At 43.2% G+C, this 6,352-nt stretch overlaps 1 pseudogene; it reads left to right on the top strand.

The window, feature by feature from the left end:
• The first annotated feature begins 5,006 nt into the window (after positions 1 to 5,006).
• LOC118238963 lies at positions 5,007 to 5,540 on the top strand (annotated as a pseudogene).
• Positions 5,541 to 6,352: the final 812 nt, after the last annotated feature.

Below are 6,352 nucleotides of genomic sequence, written 5' to 3'. Positions count from 1 at the left end.
AGTGTAGAAGTCATCTGTAATCACCTCCAAACATAACTTGCAGAGCAGACACTCCAGACATCTCCAGAATCAGATCTCTACTGCTTCTTGTTTCAGATGAGATATCTGACCACTGAGGACACCATAGTGTCTCAATCTGTTGGGGAGTTAGAATGAGATGTTATGATCCATGTTCCAGATATAATCCTGTCTGCAAAGGGACTCAGGGATAGTGCAAGCAGCACTTGGGACATGCAGTGGTTCATTAATATCAAATACAGCTCAGGAATGGAAGAAACTGTTGGGAGTTTATGATTAGTGAAAGAGGTCCAGGCAGAGAAGTGAGAAATGATCCTCAGAGTGACGTTTGGCTGAGAATGCTAGGAATCAATGTGTGCATATTTTCAATGAAAACCCTACACAGTTTCACACACATTGCACCAGCTCAGCACACATTGTGACACATTAATCTACCTCAGGAGAGGATGCTCACACCATCTCTCCTCCATCCCACAGAGTCCAGACTTTTGTGAATTAATTCCATTGTGAGAGGAGGCTGTCTCTGTGAACCCACACAGAGGAAGAAGGCAAAGACTCCTGTACGTTGTCACCATGAGAGCCTTCAGCAGAGAACCATAATGGATTATGAAGTGCAACCTTCTTATAGAAATTGCCCAGATCAGAGCAAAAGAAGCTGAAATTCCAGGGTAAGCCCATCCAGCACCCTAAATTGTAGGGATAAATATTCTTTAAGGAGGTGTTGGGTAGAGAGTGTTGCCCTATGAGCAGAAAATTTTTAGGACATCATACCTTTTCTGGCCAATGATAGAAGAGAAGCCATGCAACTGACTGGTTCCAGATGCTTCTCTCTGGTAATGTTAAGCACAACTGATTCATGATCCTGAAGTTAGGAAAAAAACTTAAGAATAGCCTGTCTTTCAATAGCACAAATATTTGATTTTATTTGTGCAGTTACACTTCTGATATTTAAACAGACATACACACAAAATTCTGTGAGTGATCTTGGCTTCCCTCATTCCTGGAAGCACCTTCTAAATGCATCCTCCATTGTAGAAAGTGCTGCAATTTTGGGAGCACGGGGAAGGGGAGAGGAGGCTAGGAGAAAGAGAAGGGGAGAATAGGAGGAGTGAGGGGACATGCGGGAGCAGGAAGGTTGAGTTGGGGAAAGAATAGAAGAAAACAAGAAAGGAGATACCATAATTGAGGGAGACATTTTAGGTTTATAGAGAAATCAGGCACTAGGGGAAAGGTATGAAGATTTATAAAGTTGACACCAACTAACAATCTAAGCATTTGAGGAGAGGCTACCTTAAATGCCCTCCCCTGATAATGAGATTGATGATTGTGTTATATGCCATCCTATAGCCTACATCCAGCAGCTGGTGGAAGTAGAAGCAGACACCACAACTTATCAGTGAACTGAGTTGGAATCCAGTTCCAGAGAAGAACGAGTGATGGGCAAAGGGTACAGACCAGGCTGGTGAAACCCACAGAAACAGCTGACCTGAACAACGTGGAGCTCTTAGTTCCCAGACTGATAGCTGGTATACCAGCATGGGAATGATCCAGAACCCAGGAACATGGGTTTCAGTGAGGAAACCTAGGAAATCTTCAGGACCTCCTTAGTATTTCAGTTCTTATCCCTAGCATAGGTGTGGACTTTGGGAACCCATTCCATATTGAGGAATACTTTTCAGCCAACACACATGGGGGGTGGGCATACACCCCATCCCAAAGGACATAACAGACTCTGAAGACCGGCTATGTAAGACCTCACTCTCCCTGGGGAGCAGAAAGGGTATGTGATAGGTCGGGTTTTAGTTGGTGGTGGTGGTAGGGGAGGAGGGGAGGGAGGGGGAACTAGGTTTGACATGTAAAACAATCTTGTTTCTAATTCAAATAAAAAATGAATGAAAGAAAGATTGTCCTGAAAAAGAAAAAGAAGAGAGAAAGAAAGGAGGAAAGAAAGAAAGAAAGAAAGAAAGGAAGGAAGGAAGGAAGGAAGAAAGAGCTGTAATAAACATCAATGGGCAAATATTTCTGAGTTTGTTCCCTTTAGGTCAATTGAGTGAGTTTTTTGTATGCAACATTCTTGAATGGCAAATATTATTTCTATATATCAGAAAGGATGGTGTAAATTCTCAAATTTTATTAGATTTTGAAATCTGCAGTCATTACCATCATCCCCACAAACACCTCATGTAAATCAATCTGATAACCTTGTCACAAAGCAGAGCAAGTGCTTCAGCCCTGAAATCCACTGAGAGCTTATGTCCTAAAGTTTCACTCAGAGCATCTGCAGAGACCTGAAGGAAGGGGTAAGGAGGTCTTTCCACAGACAGGTTTAGGAGTTGGACCTCTGCATCATTTACCTGACCTCTGTGACCAGAGACACATCCTCCAGCACAGCCTACATGGAGCTCAGCAGCCTGACATCTGAGGACTCTGCAGTCTATTACTGTGCGAGAGACACAGTGTTGCAGCAACATCCTGAGTGTGTCAGAAACCCTGTAGGGGCAGGAAGCTTCCCTGGGACTAGTTGACAGAGGAGATCAGACTACAGACTAGCTCAGAAACAATCATATGATTGGCGATTTTCTTTCCTCCTACTCACAGTCCTGTCTTTGTCATCTTTTCCAAGTTGCAGCTGTAAAGAAATTGGTGTTGAATGAAGTCCTGTGACCATCTCCATCTACATGTCCCTTCTGTAAGGAAAGACCAAGAGGAAATTCTGATAATACATAGTGACAAAGATACCCCTGGATTCTAGGAGAGAAGAACTGTGGTAGGAGTAGCTTTGAATAAAATAGAACATGAATTTTACAAGGAAAGTACAAATAAACAACATGTGATGAAACCAAACCCTTCTCATAGTCTTAAGAGTTAAGAACCCGAATGTGTGTTTTTATTTCATGCTGTGTTGTGTGTTAGCATCTACTCGATGATCTCTGTTTGCCAGGGTCCAGGGAAGGAGCTGGAGTGGGTCTCAGTGGTTGCTGATGGTAACAGTGAACATTACCCAGACTCTGAAGGACATACTCACTGATTCCTGAGACAAGTCCAACAACACTGTCTATCTCCAAAGAACATTTGAGATTTGAGGACTCTAGTGTGTATTGCTGTGCTAGAGTCACAGAGTGGGGACCCCCATGTGAGCTCTGACATAAACCGTCCACTCATTGGCTCTCTGGTTTGTGTTTGCGTTGAAGACATCAGCTTTCAGCTTTATCCTGCCACCCCTCCTGTCCACACAGAAGCCTCCTTATAAACCTAGTTAGCACTAAGACTGGGGAGGGTTTCTTCTTAAGTCCAGAATCACCATTCACCATCCGCAGAAACCTGGAGTCTACACCAGGAACAGTGAGGAGGAAGAATAGACAAGCAGTACCAGGAGAGTGGGACAGAGGAAGTGAGGAGGGGCTGGGAGGGCACAGCATTTTGGGACATGGGTGGGAAGGAATACAATACATTGTATGGCAAATTCTTTTTAAAAAGAGAAAAAATAAAATATATTAAAAACCATAGGACTGGAAAAATTTATTTTCTTAGTTGGGATTTGAGAGACAAACATTCAGGAAACAAATTTCTTGCCAAGGATTTGTCAGCCCTTAGTTCATCAGGAGCCTCATTTGATTCAAGTCATCACTGCATACAAAGCACAGTCCTGGATCAGCAGGTGTCTGGGCTGAGAACAGGGTTCTCTCTATAGAACACCTGGGCACCAGGACCCTGAAATCAGCTGGGGAAACATCAACTGAAAATTCCCCTAATCCTTTGTTCTTATCACTTCTCTGGTGAAGTGAAATCTATCGTTTTGTTTCTTACAGTCTTTCCTAGGGTTATTAAATTGATATATTCAAATGCTTTCAACTCCGCAGAGACATGATGAGGCCAATCTAGACCTGCAGGTTCATTTTTATGTACACATGGTGGTTCCCTTCCACTCTGTTACACATCTGTCATAATCATCCCTGGAGAACTGTCCAGCTGTTCCTGTGAGAAGAAAGTCACTGATAAGGCAACACCTACTGTGCACAGGGGCAGAGATCTCAAGGGGAGCCAGGCAGCAGAAGTCCATATCCACACTGTGGACCCTGGTGAGTCGTACACATCAGCTGGACTCTGGTTCAGGAGCAAATCCAGATAAGATCAACCTGATGCAAAGGAATGCAGGTCCTCAGGCGATGCTGGCATCTCAGACACTCAGGGCCTCAAGGAGCAGGTGCCAACAAGGGACAGCAAGGGAGGTTACTGCATCCAACCTGAGGTTTCTCCTTTCACTTACCCACATATAACCCCATGATATATACGAAACCTATAAGAGAAATGATTTGATCATTTAAGGGCTGATGCATAAATGACTTCAAATCACCAGCTCAGTGCATTTAGTTGCTTTAATGAGGTCCCTTTACCAGAGAATGCCACAAAAACAATAATGCTACAATCCACCAACCCTCTTAACTATAACAAGCACAGTTTCTCTAACAGTAGATTTAATTACTCTATTGCACAATTAAGACCCAACTCTCCCTTCTAATAAGAGGTGGATATTCCAAGCGTCCACATGAGACTGATCCCACAGCCACCAAGGACGTCCTACATTCTCAGGAAAATTGAAGAGCTAGGAGGACAAACAACCTTGGAACTGGAGATGAGGTAACAGGCTCCTCTCCTTCCTGAGGCTCATGCACTCTTTACTGCCTTTCCTAACAGATATTATACAGAAAGCACAATGAAAATAAATTAATGCTGCTAAAATATTTATTACAAATACAATATGAGTAACATTTTAATGAAATCATGGTCCTCACTACTTCATTGTCTGTCAGACAATTGCACCATTAACTGATGCCTCTAAGACTCACACAAACCAGAGAGTAATATATAGCAGGGAGATATGCAAATAAAGCCTCCCTATGCTCATGAAAACCAGCCCTACCCTGACCCCGAAGGTCAGGCAGAGGACTCTAGCCCTGTCTTCACATTCAGTGAGCAGCATTGAAACCATGACAATCAACATGAGGTTGGGACTGCACTGGGTTTTCTTTGTTGCTCTTCTAAAAGGTAGCTAACAAGGGATACTGAGTGTGTGAGGAGACATGAGTGAGAGAGACAGTAGACTTTGTGACAGTTTCTTCATCAGGATCCTCTCTGTTTGCAGGTGTCCACTGTGAGGTGCAGCTGGTTGAGTCTGGTGGAGCATTAGTGAAGCCTCAGTGGTCATTGAAATTCTACTGTGCGGCCTCTGGATTCACCTTCAGTAATGCTGCCATGAACTGGGTCCGCCAGGCTCCAGAAAGGGGGCTGGAGTGGGTTGCTTGCATAGGCACTAAAGTTTTAATTATGGAACCTATTACGTGGATTCAGTGAAAGACAGATACACCGTCTCCAGAGATGATTCAAAAGCATGGCAAATGAACAGCCTGAGAACTGAGGACACGGCCACTTATTACTGTACAAGGAACACAGTGAGGAGTCTTGGGTGTGAGCCCAAAGGAAAACCTCCCTGCCAGAATCCCATAGCCAAAAGGGGGCCTTAAACACACATTAGGCCCAGGTTCAGACATAATTGTTTTTTTTTCTTGGTGCTCTCTCTACCTGCTGGTTTTCTGGGAGATCCTTTTATAATTATACACTTTAGGAAGTGATAATGCCTCTAACAATCACAAATTCTGTTTTGACTGACATACTTTTTGTTTGTTTTTCCAGACAGGGTTTCTCTGTATTTTTTGGAGCCTGTCCTTGAACTTGTTCTGTACACCAGGCTGGCCTTGAACTTACAGAGATCTGCCTGCCTCAGCCCATAGAATGCTTGGATTAAAGGCGTGTGTCACCAATGCCAGGCTTGACTAACATTTTTAAAACAATATGTCACCTATTCCTACCTCAACAAAATGCAGAAAGTGTCTATGAGGGAAGAGTGATTCTCTGAGGGCACCAGGTTCAGTGCCTACCTCCGTTGACTTGTTTCTTTAATGAAGAAAAACAAAGACAATCTGTGTCAATACATTATTTTGCAACTTGGCCCCTTCTCAGATAACATTTGAGACAGAGCAATGGGATTCCACACTGGGACTGTTAAAGACCAGTTCATGTCATCAGGATGCCTGTGTGATCACTTCCCTGTTTCCTGAAGCTGGAATGTGTTTGTAACCTAGACATCAGAGACTGTATGGTGCAAAATACACTCCATACATCTAATATACAAGCATACACTTTTTTGTTAAATGCAACAAGGCCAAATTATGACTTCTCTTGATTCTTGACTCTGTTATAACTTTGACCTGTCTGATTCCAAACTTTTCTTTCTTTGTATGTTTTTATTGTGTGTGTGTGTGTGTGTGTGTGTGTG

This window comes from Cricetulus griseus, chromosome 5 (genome assembly GCF_003668045.3).
Source record: "Cricetulus griseus strain 17A/GY chromosome 5, alternate assembly CriGri-PICRH-1.0, whole genome shotgun sequence".
NCBI classification, from domain to species: Eukaryota; Metazoa; Chordata; class Mammalia; order Rodentia; family Cricetidae; genus Cricetulus; species Cricetulus griseus.
The sequence above is the reverse complement of the archived record's forward strand: the minus strand, read 5'-3'. Positions and strand labels throughout refer to the sequence as shown.